The sequence below is a fragment of the Protopterus annectens genome, chromosome 12.part0 (genome assembly GCF_019279795.1).
Source record: "Protopterus annectens isolate FY-2018-M chromosome 12.part0, PAN1.0, whole genome shotgun sequence".
NCBI lineage: Eukaryota > Metazoa > Chordata > Ceratodontiformes > Protopteridae > Protopterus > Protopterus annectens.
In genome coordinates, this window is record NC_056746.1 from 1544760874 (window position 1) to 1544776634 (window position 15761).

Consider the following 15761-nt stretch of genomic DNA (forward strand, 5'->3'; position numbering starts at 1 on the left):
AAAACTTCGAACATATGATCTTCGATCATATGAGATTCGAAGTTTTGGACTTCAAAATTCGGAACGTAACCCATATATATACATATATATATATATATATATATATATATATATATATATATATATATATATATGGGTCTAGGACTGATACTCGATAGTGCTTTTCACCAAAGGCTTAATGGCCAGGCATATTTATGCAGAAGTGCTTTCAACTGAAAAAGCACTTTTGCGTATGTATGCCTGCAGCCAGAGGGAGTCGTGGTGGAATGACTGTTGTGGAGATCGTACTACAGTGCGGGTAAGGGAATTTTTTCATTTTCCCCACTGTAGTGCCATCTTGGAGTGAGAATATTAAAGTAGGGGGTGTGTGGGGTGTGCAGGGGGGCATAGCCCCCCTGCATAAACACCTTTTTGTTGTTTTTCCTTTTATTTTTTGATGGACTTTAACGAAACTGCCTTTTCAGTAAAAATGCTTTTGTTAAAGTGCATTCGGTGATTTTGGATTCAGACTGTTGAACTTTCGTTCAACAGTCCTAGATCCATATATATATATATATATATATATATATATATATATATATATATATATATATACTGAATAAAACAGTAAGAGAAAACACTGCTTTTTATTTAAAAAAATGTTTTTATTTAAAGTATTCCAAATCTTCCTGTATAAATAAAGTATTGTATAAACCAATATATGTATGGTTACATCCATTTTGTGTGTATATGTCATATCTGTGAATACACTAAATTATGAATATAAAGTAAAGAACACTAATGATCAACACTTTCCCAATTAAAAACACATGAAAGAAATTGATTAAAAAATGAAACCATTTCCATTTATGATCAACAATAAAATCCTATTATTAAATTTAGAAATGCCTTGTATGTGTGCTGTTTGTGATATGTGCCTGAGTGTATTGTATACTAGTAGTGTTAAATAAAGAGCTTTATTATGGTAAAGTGTAGGGTTGGGGTCAGGGGCAGAGGAAGAACTAGGGTTATTTCACATAAGTAAGGCTGGATGGGTGGGGGCTTCCCCTCTGCCACCTTATTAATTCATGCTAATCTTAACTCTGCCCCTAACTCAAGTCCTACACTTTACCTTAGAAAAAACTATCCATAGCACTACCACTATACAAGACACTGAGGTACACATAACGAACACCAGCACACTCATGCACAACAAAATTTATCCCCTTACCTAGCACTTACACTGTTTGACCCTAAACATCAAACACTATCACACACAGTCTCACCTGTAATACCAAAATGTTCTGTATATAAAAAAGTTTTGGCAAAACAGTCACTTATCCAACCTCACCCTTAACCCAACCATATACATTTGTACTTGTTTCCACATCTCCTGCACTCCACAAAATATGTATTCTATCACTTTTAAAGCTCTCAATGAAGTTACTTTTTGACAAAATATAAGTAAACAACACACACACACACACACACACACACACACACACACACACACACACACACACACACACACACACACACACACATAATTTATTGATGAATCAACTGCCTGTCAGTTCTACAGCCATGACACCCTCTAGCCCATAAGAATGTTTATTCCTGGTTTGTTTCTTTGAGTACTATGACAGTTTAAGACAATTTAATCCAGAAACTTCCATCCTTAAATTACAAATATTTTCTCATAGTCTAGTATGAGGTATGTTTAAGCATGGGAAAAAATAAAAATAATTAACCATCTTTTGTTCTTTCCTATGTAACCAGAGCAAACATAGGCAAAGGAGTATTATTTGCACAGTTGTAATATGGTCTTCTCTTTATTGTTGAATCATTCAAAATTTATACTACACCTATTCAAACTCTTTCCAAAAAAATATGAATGTTTATCACAGTCTCCCCCAATTGATTAACAAAAGTGATTAACTATTGAAAGAGCTAAATAAACAAAAAGCTGTCCTCCTTCTAGGTTCACAGCTATTTAAACTCCAAATACCATCTCTTCTTTTGCAGACAAACTACAACCCAAGGCTACAGATCTACAATGGAGCACTACTAGAAATCCCAATAATGAAAATGAGCTACACAAACCATAGCTTCTTTATCCCTGCTACCAAACACTGGGATTCACTCCAACCCCATCTTAAAAACATCACTACATACCCCCAGCTACAGCTCCTAGTTACAATCTCATCTTATCAAAAAGTCAAAATGTAAATACCCTCATACTGGGCACGTAATTGAAATTAACCGTTATGTTTTGCTCACTGCCCATTCTATTTTATTGCCTTATCTTTGCAGCTCTCCTACTGCCTTCATCTTCTCAAGATTACCTTAAATTATTCTCACCACTTCACCCTCACCTCTTTTTTCCTACTATCTGTTGTAAATATGTGCATAACTATGAACATGTTGTTTTTTAATACAGTATACACATTTGTTGTTGCTTTTGCATGTTTATTATTTCTTTACAACATAAATTCATTGTTGTACATCTGCATTGTTTATCTGTGCACTATCTGACCAAGACTAAAATGAGTCAGTGTCTCTAAGTACTCTACCCAAGTTAACACAAGACAATACAATAAACCCATGTCTTCAATATATTCGTAATACTTGAGATGCAGATGTATTGTCTGCTCTCATCAAATATAGGTAGTATGTTTTTTTATTTTTTTTTAGCTCTACATTCCTGAATTTCTTTCCCCTTTAAAAAAAAAACAAAACAATCTTACTAGTTCTTTTAGTCTGTCTCTTGGGGGTTTTGTTTTCAGGGTAACTTTCAACAAGAGTTGACAGGGCTTTTGTGGTTGTGAAAGCAGCTGGCAGGCTCACCCGCCTCCCCACAGCACCAGTTAGTTGTTGCATAAAGGTTTTCATTGCTTGTAACTATCCATTTTCAAGCAGAACTTAGATCTATGGATGAGAAACAAAAATGTACTCCAGGACTGCCACCTGTATTACTAATGGAAACATACAGCTCCTAAATGCTTTATCCCATGCATGGGTCTCTTCAAATTGTCTATGATGTGATCCCAGTTATTCATATTACCAGTGATATATAATTATTGTCCATGGGATTGGTAAGGCTAATCTATGATCAAATGGGACAGGTTATTTCAAGCACAAAAAGAGAAACTGGCTAGGCTTAAAATGGCCCACAAGGGCAGCTAGCCAAATAGTTACCTATGAGCCTATGAACTGCACAACATGAGCAAGCAAACTGCTTTTAGGATGGAACAACATCTTAGAGAGAATGCATGCAACTGGAATCATTGTGGCTTCCTAATATAAAGGCCAAGCATTATGTGCTGAACTTTAATGGCGGTGCTGACCACAATGTAAGACAGACTTTCAGAATTAATTACAGTGTAGTCATTAGTGAGTCCAAGTCGGAGGACCAGGTACACTTTCTGAAGCTCTTTTGTACAGAGAAGCTGTTATCTGACTGTCTCTTTAAGTCACTGGTTATCATTCCTTTATAAATACTTACTCAATAGTCAACAGGAAAGCTTCAAAGTCATCTGTTCATTCTACTTTTAATTAAAGCTCCAGTCCATGTTATTTTGTGCATGTTCTGAGCACAGCTGTCATTGGAATACTACATAAAAGGAGGTCCAGTAGCAGGGCAAGCTCTTTGTTATCTACATCAGTATATGGTCCTGGTAGACCTTTGCAATTTCTAGCACACTGCACACTACAATACAAAGCAAGGTGCCAAGTTGCAATTTGCCTGTGCAAAGCATTAAGAACTTCTGCCACTGTATTACAACAGAAATAGTGATAGCTACAGATATCGGAATGTGTTCCAAAGTTCCCAGCTTCTCCAGCACTGTAACAAGGCTGTCACCAAAGCTTTCTAAGTAACACAGCACAATGTGCTCATAGCCTTTAATACAAACAAAATCTTTTATCATATCAGAGTTTCAATTCTTTGAATAAAAAAGTAATTTAATAGTGGCTGTTAGGCAAACAAAATGGAAGTCTGGGAAACAGCAACAAGTATTCCAGTTTCCTCAGGAACAGCTTACTCTTATGGATCCTACAGCAGTGGACTTATCTTCAGTCCGTCTCACTCAAAGTACAGCATCTTTAATCCAACAAAAGAGGACAAGTCTTACAGAACTTCTCAAAATTCCTTCTCAAAATTAAAGTCAGCAAAACCTTTTTTTACAGACTAATTCCCATGCGTATGTTCACCTCTGCTTCCTACATATTACTCCTTCTAAGCACTCTCTTCTAAAATAGTTTAGGTCCATTAATGCAGTATGAGCTGAGCATTCAGAAAACTTCAGTGTGCACCCCCCCCCCCCAAAAACAAAGTCCGAACACATGCATCTGTGCCTAGGCAGATAGAAATTCACAGTTATAAGCACGCATCTATGGTGTGTGTTTGTGTGTATGTGTGTATATACATATTCCTAATAAAAATCAGTACTGTGCTGGAACAAAGATCAGGCAAATACAAAGGAATAACATAGTCTGGGTCTAGTCTTTGAAACAGTAAGGGTAACTGTTGATTTAACCAGAATCTCCATGCATGCCAGAAAGCTATTTCCAAGTAGTTTTAGAATAAATATACTAGACAGCTTGTTTTGGAATTATTTTTTAAGTTTCATTGCCACTGCTTATGAACACTGTCCAAAAAGTAATAACTTTCATGCCATTCATCTCTGTTTTAAATCATCATCTCTCATTTTGGTGTAGTGCTCAATTTCAGCAGACTCTGTTACCTATGTGATAAGTTGTGCAATTCACAAAATTTATTAAAAGATACAGCCAGCCTTCAGACAGACCCCCTTCCCCACTCTCTCATTTCTCTCTCTCTCTGTCTCACTCTGTATACAAAGATAAAGACAGAAGCAACAGAAAAAGTAATGTAACATGAGGTAGCAGTTAGTTTGGTACCAAAAGAAGTGGATAATCCCAGAGTTAAGAACATAGTAGGAACATTGTAATAGAGAACTGGATTCAACTTGTTGGGTTAAACAAAGTGCAGATTAAAGGTACAGAAGAATAAAGATCATGCTTTTAACTTCAGATATTGTAGTTATATGCTGTAGCACCAAGAAGTGATGGTTCTGTATAAACCTAGAGGTAATACTGAGAAATATTGTGCTACAGGAGATATGAGAGTTGGATTGATTTGACCCACAGAACTGAAATGCCACTGCTGCTGACCCAACAGCTGTAAGTATGGCGCCTGAGAGATAAGGAAACTTGCACTGCATAGGCCTGGTCCAAACAGATGTGGAAACGTTTGCTAATCTTGAAATCAGTGTGAATGGCTAGTAAGTAAGGCACTAGTTGAAAAGTATACGGTGTAAACAAACAGAGCTTATGTTTGCAGAGAATGAAAACGAATGTGAATGTGTAGAGGACAGAATGACAGAGACTGAGTGTATGTGCATTGAAATGTGATGGACTGTGAAATATTTATTAGGAAAGAAAAAATGAGTGTGTGCTTCAGGGATATGTTTATAGCTGGTGTGTGTATTTTGAACTAGCTGATAAATTATGTTCCAATAAAGATGCCATACATAATTAGCTAACAATGTAGCCAAGATGACAAGAGTAATGAACCATGAATGTGGCAGAAAAATCTGAGAAAAGAGTTGTTTCAAACATTCACAACACACCCTCACCCCCCCCCTCCCCACAAGATGTAACATGAATTTGTAAATCATTTAAGCTTAGTAGAGCACCTTGTTTACACTGAAAAGAAGCAGTAGGACATTGCCAGAATGATATTACATTATTATTCATAAACTAGTGTCAATGTTTTGTTTACATGAGGCAAGCATTTACCAGGTTCACATTCAGCCATTTCAGTCAGGATATCTTTCCACTCCTACAATTAGAAACCACCTACTTTTGAGCAGGGGACAGACTTCTGCTGTGAAAATAAGAACAGGAAGTATCAACAGGGAGCAAATGTGATTTTGTTTCCCCGTTGACATCAGACGTTTTTGTTTCAAAATATGCCTCTTGAGCTAATAATTATAGTTATTGCATGCACTGTGAAAGTTGGGAACTTTTTTGTTGGTTTATTTACCCAAGACAACACAGCTGACAAGTAACATCTCATTTTCCGTGTTGCGTGGTTTTGTATCCACCCACATTAGCAGCTGGAAAAAATGAACCTCATGAAAGTTAATGACAATAAAGCATTGTTTACTTAAAAAAAGAACAAATTTAAACAATGCAGGTCACAGAAAATAAATGAGTTCACAGTTAGTCACTTAATTAAATAGCCGGAACTTAAGGACACAAGTGCTTCAGAATTCAAGTCAAGTGACATTTATAAAAAAAATACATAAATAAATAAAATAATATTTGTCAGATAATTTAGGTGGTTTAAACAGGAGTTTCATAAGGCTCATTCAGCTGAGTTTGGAATGTGATATATGGTCAGCAACTTTACAAACATGTAAGCATTCATTACATGCACATTTTCCAGGCAAATAGTGCACTTTAACAAGAAAACAAAAGAAAATAAAATGTTTTTTTCCACAAGCAACTCTACTTTGCTGATAGATTTCACCTGATGTTAGGAGATATGAGGACTGGTAAAGTAATGTTTGGAATTTGTTCTAACAAATATATATATATATATATATATATATATATATATATATATGTATAGGGATTTCCAGGGTTAATGAAGCTCAAAGTAAAAGAGGGAAAATGAAATAATGTGCCTTTTATGTAAAAAATAGAAGGGATAAGTAATAAATTAGCATTAGAGTTAAGTTACAGATAGCTGCTTGAGATAAAGAAAAAGAATCAGACTGCAAATAAATGGGAAATAAAAAGCAAACAAAAAATAAAGAATGCAACAGCATAATAATGAAGTATCCATATTGCTGAAGAAACTTACTTAAAGGACTCAGCTACTGATAGCAAACTCAGTAAATGGTGCTCATTAGCAATAGACAAATGTAGCAGTCACAAAGTCAAAGAGTGAGTATTTTGTAGAATGCCGATTACATCATTTCTGTAGAATGACCTATAGCTACATTGGGAGGGGGAATTGAAGGATGGTGCTCTCAGTGGGAAAACATACCAGGTAGATTTATGTAGAAATGGGCCAGATAACAGAAATGCAGATGGTTTACTCAGGAGGAAACAGTGACGGTAAAGAGGTCATGGTATGGATTCTCACTTGTTTAACTTCCTCAAATATTTTGGGTTTCTAATATCATGATGAGAATGGAAACCACTCCTGACTCAGGGTATGATTAGAGTTCATACATGTAGTAATGATTCAGTCTTTAATGTTAGCCAAGAGAGCTCATCTCACCAAATGCAATATATCCATTACTGTTTTCATCTGCAGTTCATACAGGATTACATGTATTTATAGCACTTTGGCTACATTTGAAAATTCCTTTTTATTAGTTCTGTTTCTCCTACTACTATTATTATTGGAAATGCATATCTTTATTCCACTGATATGCAGTTTGAATATGTCTGATAACCGATTTGGACATGGCAGTTCTCAATGACATTATTAGCAAACACCTCCTAGATAAAATCTTAGCTTGCCTTGCATAGCACCTGGATAACCTTTTAACATTAGAACGTGGTCTCCATGTCATGCTTTCACATTTAGCTGTTTAGAGTACAGCAAGGGTACAGCAGCCTGTAGATCCTTTTCACTGTGGGTACAGTTTGTACAAGCTCTGAATAAAACAATAAATTCCTCTTAAGATGTTTGGTCCTCTTTCCCTGATGAAACCAGGCAGAAGATACCTTCTAAATAAGTATATTTCCTGTTTCATTTTGCCCATCTAAGGAGAAATAATTGAAATTATAACAACAACACTCCGCAGAATAGAGTGAACATTTTTTATTTTGTTTTGTGTTAAATGTCGGACTCCTCCCCCTCCCCAGTGCATGCACTAATGAAACCGCATGTTTACATACACACACACACACACACACACACACACACACACACACACACACACACACACACGCACACACACACACACACACGCGCACACACACGCACACACACACAAACACGCACACGCACACACGTACACACGCACATATATAGACACACACACAATGTTCTGCAGAGCTATTTACAACTATAAGCTACAAATGTGCTTTATACTACAGTGGTCTCCCTCTGTTAATAAAATAGCAGTTCTATGAATAATATTTTATTGATTTTTTACACCGAACAAAATGAAAAAAAACAAGTTCTAAAAAAAGTATTTTTCAAGTAGAAAGTCTGCCTGCAGCCCCACACGAAAGATGTCACAATGTAAACCCTATCTTACCATACTAACTCCATATGGTTGTGCAACAGTGGTGGTGGTGGGGGAAATAGTGAAACCACTGAAACTAATATAAACTTATTAGTTTTCCACCAATTTTTTCAAAACAAAACAAAATGCAATCCAAGGAAACATATCTTGCCTAAGTGTAGGCCTACCTAATACAGTCGTGGCTTTTGAATTTCTCACTCTTTCTCATTCTGTACTTGCAAACTGTAACTACAGGTAAATGGCTTAACCACAGACCATTCCCTTATCCACCATTTGCCTACTGTGTGACTCTGAACAAATTATTTACACACATACAGTGCTCCTGCAATCAGCATGAAAAAGGTTTATGAGGAACAGTGGCCTACCCCAGTTAACACGTGCAAATAAAAACATAATTTTTAATTTTAATAATGCCCCTCTGTTGTTGGGTGGTTCCTTTTGCTTATGTTGCTTGCCAGTGGTAAATTTTCTCTTCTCTACCATAGAGATATTTGGAAGTGAAAAAATGCCTTTATCCTCCATCAAGTCAGTGGATCTACCCCTCTTTCATTCATTTGTCTCTACAATTCATTTGAGCACATCTTCCCTACATATGTCTTCAGAACTGAAGTGGCTACTTAAAGCTAAACTGCTAACATTAAAAAATTAATATTCTCTGCACCGTTAAAGGCTCATGAAGATAAGAGATTTCAGCAAAGTGTAGTTATGGGTAAAGCCAGTGATGTAGTACAGGATAAGTAGCACAGACAGATTCCCAGATAAAAAAGTAAAATTTATCAGATTAAAGCAGTGGATTGTTTTACTGAGGCAAAAAGTTATGTATACAAACTTTGCCAAATTAACTTTACAGGTAGATAGATGCTGTACAGTTCTACTTGAGGAATGGAAATTTATAGCATATTTATTTATTTTTCCTGGGTGAGACAGTGATCTTAATGGACCTTTTTCACATTCAGTAGGGAGCAGTGTCTGGTTAGTGACTTGCTCAGAATCACAGTTAGGCAATAGAGGCTGAGGGAGTCAAACCTTAGACCACAGGAAATACTCTCTTAACTGCTCCTTAAGCCTCTAAGCCAACTGCCAAAGCAACTTTGTTATAGTGATTTAATAGTTACTGTTTTCACATGATTATTGACTAATGCATTTTTATACACATGAAAGGGAGCAGATGTTTCATTCAATTAATCTAAAAAATAAAATAAATTTTTGATTATGTAGAGATCAAAATTATAGGTCCTACAAATGTGCTGAAATAATTGCAAAATTGCAATTGCAAAACTGATTTGAGGGTTATAACTTTGGCAGCTCTTAGAAGCCTTTAATGAAGTTAAGCATAGCCATGTTAGAGTTTCACTTCATGATATATGTAATTGTTTTTGTGGTATTCTATTACTTAGCGTATTTTCACTTTTGTTGGCAAAATTGCCATTACTGACAGAAATGTATTATGAACAGCGGCAGTCATTTTATGCCTGGACAGAAGATGTACTCCTTGATGGAGAACAAGTCTTGTGTTTGGACACATAAACTAGCTTGGACTCTATGGGTGTGAATCATAACCTGTAAAAAGTGGAGTAGAAGGTTCATTATTTTTCTCTTCTAAAAAGATTCCAAGCCTGCATACACTAAAGCACTGCTAGTGATGTGATTCCCTGCTGGGTGAAGAATGTAGACCTATATTTTCTTGTCTGTGAGTGATAAAGCTGCTTTTTATTTTATCTGCTCAATTTTGTTTTCTGTTTTAAGAAATCTGCTTAGTCTGGTGTTTTTATTCCATGTGAGAGTTAAACACTTAAATTAGCTAAGCTGCACATTTCACGTTTTCCATTGGTTGAATTGTTTGAGTGATACTTAAATTCAGTTAATTTATGGGCATTTGTCTTTTTTCTGAAAAGATTTCAAGCCTGCATAAACATAAGCAATGCTGATGATTCCCTACTAGTTTTTCCAACCTACCCTCCACTTTGTTGATCTGCCTTTTAAACCTGGTGATTTTAAGCTGCCCACACCTACTGTAAATTGAACTTAATAAGCTCCTCCATTTCTACACTGTTGATATCTGAATTATTTTTTAACTTTCCTTGTGTGTATATTGAAAAAGCACATTTTGCCTCTCATTGTCTGTTCTACTGATTCACTTGCTCCAAATTCATAATCTAGCTAGCTGTTGGTTAAAGTAGTGTATTTTTACACTCTAACAAACACTTGTTTTTATATCAAGAGTTCAATGGATTTTTCATCTAGTGCACTGGGAGGTAGCTTGGTATGTTTATGTTGGGGAAACACTTGAGATTTCTGCATGTAGTTTTTTTTGGCTGGATGGCTTATTAATCAACTTACCTTGTTTTTAGTGCCTTTATAAATTTTGTATAATTGCGTGGCTCTTGGCTCACTTATACAAAGCAAAGACTTTTATTGAATATTCACACTTTTTTAAGCTGTTTAAAGTAAAGTTTTTCCCTAAACAGCTGTCAGTGAAACCTTTCCAAGCTTTTCTGCTGCTCTAGGAACCATTTGTTTCCACACTGAGCAGAGTTGCCTTTTTGATTAACCTTAGCCTACACAAAGTATAGGTCTCACTTGTAGTCTCAGTGCTACCAGCACAGTCCTGTCAAATTAACCCATTCCATTCCTTAATAAAACATACAGTATGAGCCTGCTATCATGGATGGGCAGCTTCCCATCATCTCCCCGGACAGCCTGACAGACATGGCCATCCTAAAGCAATGTAGAAATTGCCTCATGTATACTGACAACCACTTACTCCTGAAACAGACAAATATTTTATGTGAGAGATGTAGTTACACTATGAAATTGGAGGCAAGACTCTCACATAAGGACAAACTGAATGCTAAACAGGCTGTCAGCACATGCACATTTCCCATACTAAATAAGGATATGACACATAAACCCACATATGTGGAGGTACTCACTAGTAACTTACCAAAGGGTCAGAGGCTTCCCAAATGGAAACCACGTACACATATAACAATGCAAAAAACAATCACTACACATAACAGCACATACGCCAGTGTCTCAACAATTAAGCCCATAAGGCATAACACCATAATACATATGTATTGGTCATAGATGACTCTATTGTGAGACAACCAGATATTCCCTTCACCAGGCTGGATAAGCAGTGGGTTATGGTTAGCTGCCTGTCAGGTGCCAGGATCCATCAAGTCACTCAAGCACTCCATCACTCAACTACAAGTTCTGGTATGAAACCTTCATAGTCCATGTGGGGGTGAATGACTTGAGATTTGCCTCACCGGACTATATGAAGAGAGACATGACTGAGCTCTCAAATTATGTGTCATAGGCAGGTATAAGCTTAGCCTTAATTGGCATTCTGCCTTCTCCAAGGATAATGCCACAATACAAACAAAAATGATTGGCTTTAACAGTTGGCTTAGCTTCTGGTGTCAGTCCAAAGGGATCCAATATCTGTCAGCCTGGGAAGACATGGGCTGCTTTGCCAGAATGGTCTGCATTTGTCTCATCTAGGCTTTTGGATATTAACAAAGGCATTAGCCACCCCTATTGTCCATTTTATAGGCAATGTCAAAATAACCAACCTCCCAACATAACAAAATCCTCTCTAGATAAACTCAATGTACTGCAACTTAATACTAGAAGTCTAAAAAAGAAACTGCCCTCCCCAGAAGCACTCCTCACTTTGGAAGACACTGACATCTGTGTAGTCACCGAGACATGGTTCAAAGGTGAGAAAGCACTCCAGCTGTGCAGGGTTCAAGTGTTTTTGTAGAAAGAGGAGGGGTTTGGTTTTCTTAGGGCTTAGCAGTAGTTGGTTAGATGTTAGCCATTTTTTTACAGAGTGTAGAAATTGTTGAGTGAAGATGTGTAGGTTGTCTAAATTGTCAAAGCAGGAGATGATGGTAGAGTCTTCAGCATATTGTATTACTGTAGAGAGGGGACATGAGGTGTAGAGCTGGTTAGGAAAGATGTTGAACAGGGGGATCAAGAATGGAGCCTTGGGGACCCCTGTTTTTTACTGTTAGAAAGGGAGAAAAGGATGATAGCAATTTAATGGATTGAAATCAATTAGAGAGGTAGCGACTCAACTGGCTTGTAGTAGAGTTTGAGAGGTTGAGGTTAGTGAGTTTGGACAGCAGTAGTGGATGGGCGACAGTATTGAAGACCTTAGAGAGGGCAAATAATAGACAGGAGACTAATTTGTTATCATCCTAATCTTTAGCAACACTCTGTATGAAAGATATTACTGCAGTAGATGTGATATGTTGAGGATGAAATCCATGCTGAGTAGGGGTTAAGAGATTTTTATGTAGAAAAAGATTGAGGAGCTGTTTGTGACTACACTTTTCAAGTATTTTAGATAGTGGAGACAGGATGGTTATAGGTCTGAAATTAGAGGAATCAGTAGAATTTCCACCTTTGTGAAGGGGTAAAAAATATAATTTTTCCAGATATCTGTGACTGTATTTGTTTGGATAGATCTATTTGTAAGTATGGAGATGGGGTAAACAATCAAATTAGCAGCATGTTTCAGAAATGGGGGGCAGATTGTCATCTGATGGTGAGCATGCTTTCAATTTACTGAGAAGTGATCTGATATAATTAATTGGGACAGGTGTAAGTGAGAAAGAAGGTGGGAGAGATGTTGTAGGGTAACTAGGGGAGATATTATTGTCTTGTTTGGTTAGTGTTTGGATTGATTCTATAAAGAAGGAATTAAGAAAGGTGGAAGTTTCTAGGGAGGAGCTGTTGGGCCAGGGGTTGTGTTTTGAAGGGTTACCTGGTTGTAGTAGTTTATTTACAGAATTCCAGAACTTTTCAGGGTTGGACTGGAGTTTGAGTTGCTTCTGGTAAAAATTCTTATATAGGATGACCTGTTTTTTGCTTAAGTTGTGGAGCTCCCTATAGGTTTGAAGATGAGAGGGTGAGTTGTTTTTTCCAATTCTTCCAGGTGCTATCCCTCCTGTACATCAGGGAACAAGTGGCTTGGGCTCAGCAGGGAGCATAGTGGCATTTTAATCTGATTTTCCTAGAGGGGGCCAGGGAGTTGAGTGCATTTAGAAAGATGATGTTGAATATTAGGACAGCTTCTTCCAAGGGGAAGTCATGGACAAAAGTTCAGTTTATTGAGGAGAACATCAGGTTAAATGTGCCTATATTAAAACTGGTGAGTTTGTGGCATTCTTTATTTGGTGGATTTTTTGCTGTTGGGGAGAGTATCTTTGTAAAGTGTTGTGAAGGTGTTCACTAATGGAATCAGGCAAGGTGGTGGGTTTTGGGAGAGGTTAGGATTTGGTGTCAGGATCCAGTCCAGTGTTTTGCCAGTGTTGGAGTTTTTGAGTAGATGTGTAGGGGTAGTGATTAGCTGGGAGAACCCACAGAGGTTAATGCTGGAGCTGGGAGAGTCTATGGTGAGTGTATTCCAATTTATATTGACATTGCCCAAGATGATAGTTTCATAGGAGCTAGCCTGCAAAATCCAGGAAAGAAAGAGTTGGAGAGTAAGGATGTTATTACCTGGAATATAGATGATAGTAATGGCTAGCTTTTTGTGTTTGTTTAAATTACAGTTGACAATCAAAATTTCTGCAGGATGAAATTTGGTGGAGAGCTACATCTCCTCCTTTATTCTTATATCTATCCACTGGAAAATATTTGGTTTTAGCAAAGTTTTGGAGAGAGTAACGATGTCGGGAGTGTGTAAGGAGATCCAGGAGTGTAAAGAAGTGACTTTGTTTAGGATACTCTGTATGTTAAGTGACATAATGGATAAAGATTTGGATGATGTGGAGGACATAGTTTGAGCTGTGGAGTTGGGGGGAGGAGTAGTGGGGAAAAAGTAGTTGGAGATAGGTCTTGGGTTGAGATGGATATCACCTGAGAATAGCAAGTTCATTGAGGGTATCTTAAATGGAGACTAGTATTTTACACAGAATGTGAAATTTAGCTTTCATGAAGGAGGGGATGTGTTTATTAAGAATATTTTTTATTTTGTGAAGGGTGGTAGCATTTTGGTTGAAGAGAAAGGGGTTGATAGGAAAGGAGCAAGTGGTTGTACAGTTAGTATGAGGCAGTGTAAGAGTAGGTGCAGAGCATTTGTTTGTAAGTGTGCAGTGGTATGAGGTTATTATAGAAAGATGAAGAAGAGTAGGAGAGGTGAGTAGAAGGAGTAGCATGGTGTTGAAAAATGAATGGGTTGTTTGTGTGAAATTAACATATGGTTATGGGATTGGTAAGTATAAATAAAATAAGTAGTGACAGGGTTGCAGAGAATAGAAGTGACAGGTTCTGGTTTATTTTAAATGGGAGGAGTTTAGCAAGAAAAGAAGAGTTGCATAATGGGAGGCTTTGGGAGGAAATTGGGTGTGGGTGGGGTTTGGTAAAGAGGGTGGAAGTATAAATGTAGTGAGTGCAGGGGTAGGAGCTGGGAGTGAGCCTAAGCATAGCGAGGGCAAACGGAGTGGGTAGAACCACGAGGTAGATCAAGCAAGAAAAAACAATCAGCTACTACGTAGTCCACAGGTCAGTGTTTACAACTAGCAAGCCTGAGTGTTCCTGTCATTTATAATAAGCAGCTTGTTTATAGACTGCTTTTGACTGTATTTGATTTGATTAAAATTTGTAGGTAATAAGGATTACTGTAAGGTGTTTTGGAGGGGTGGAGCCTGGACTGTAATAAGCAACAAATGTGCATGCCACTAACTTCAAGTTGCAAGATACGATAATTGCAGCTAAGTACTAAGACAGAGGTAGATACTCAGATAAGACATAGACTGCAGGTGGTTATCTTATTTTAATGAAAAACAATTGCCATCACGTATTTTGTTGTAGTAGATTAGTGAAATTCTGGATGGCAGTGGACCCTGAGTTGAGAACATGTGGCTTACTGTGAAGGGAACTGTAAAGAAAAGGGAGAGATTCATTAACTGGTGAACTATATTTAGAATGGAGAGGGATGCTAACAGGTGGCAAAAAGTAGGTGTTTTAAAAATTGAGACGAAATTGAGAAGGAAGGCTGAGGATAGTAGGATAGTACGATTAAATTGTATGAGTGGTTCTACTATAACTACAAGTATCACTGCAATATATTAACAGCAAAGACAATTGAAGAAATGGATATGTTACAACTATCAAACTTATTAGATAGCAGTCCTGATTCAGCCAACATAAATCACAGCTCTACTTAGAGTTGTCGAACAGCATATATGTCAGCAGTTCCAATATTAAACACTAATATTCTTTTACAGTTGCAGCAATTGTTGCTATGCTCAGAAAAAAAATCCAGATAAACATTTACGCTGACTATTATAAGACACTCCACGGGATTCTTGAAGCTTGCTCCAGGCGCTGGAGTAGCGTCGGCGATCTAGCAACAAATATGGCCGCCGAGCAATTCAGGTACGAGCTGTTTCCACGTGCACTACCAGCGTACGGCAGAGCTGCGCAGCTCCCGGTGCATGTATTCTAATTACCCCATGTGCAGCAGTG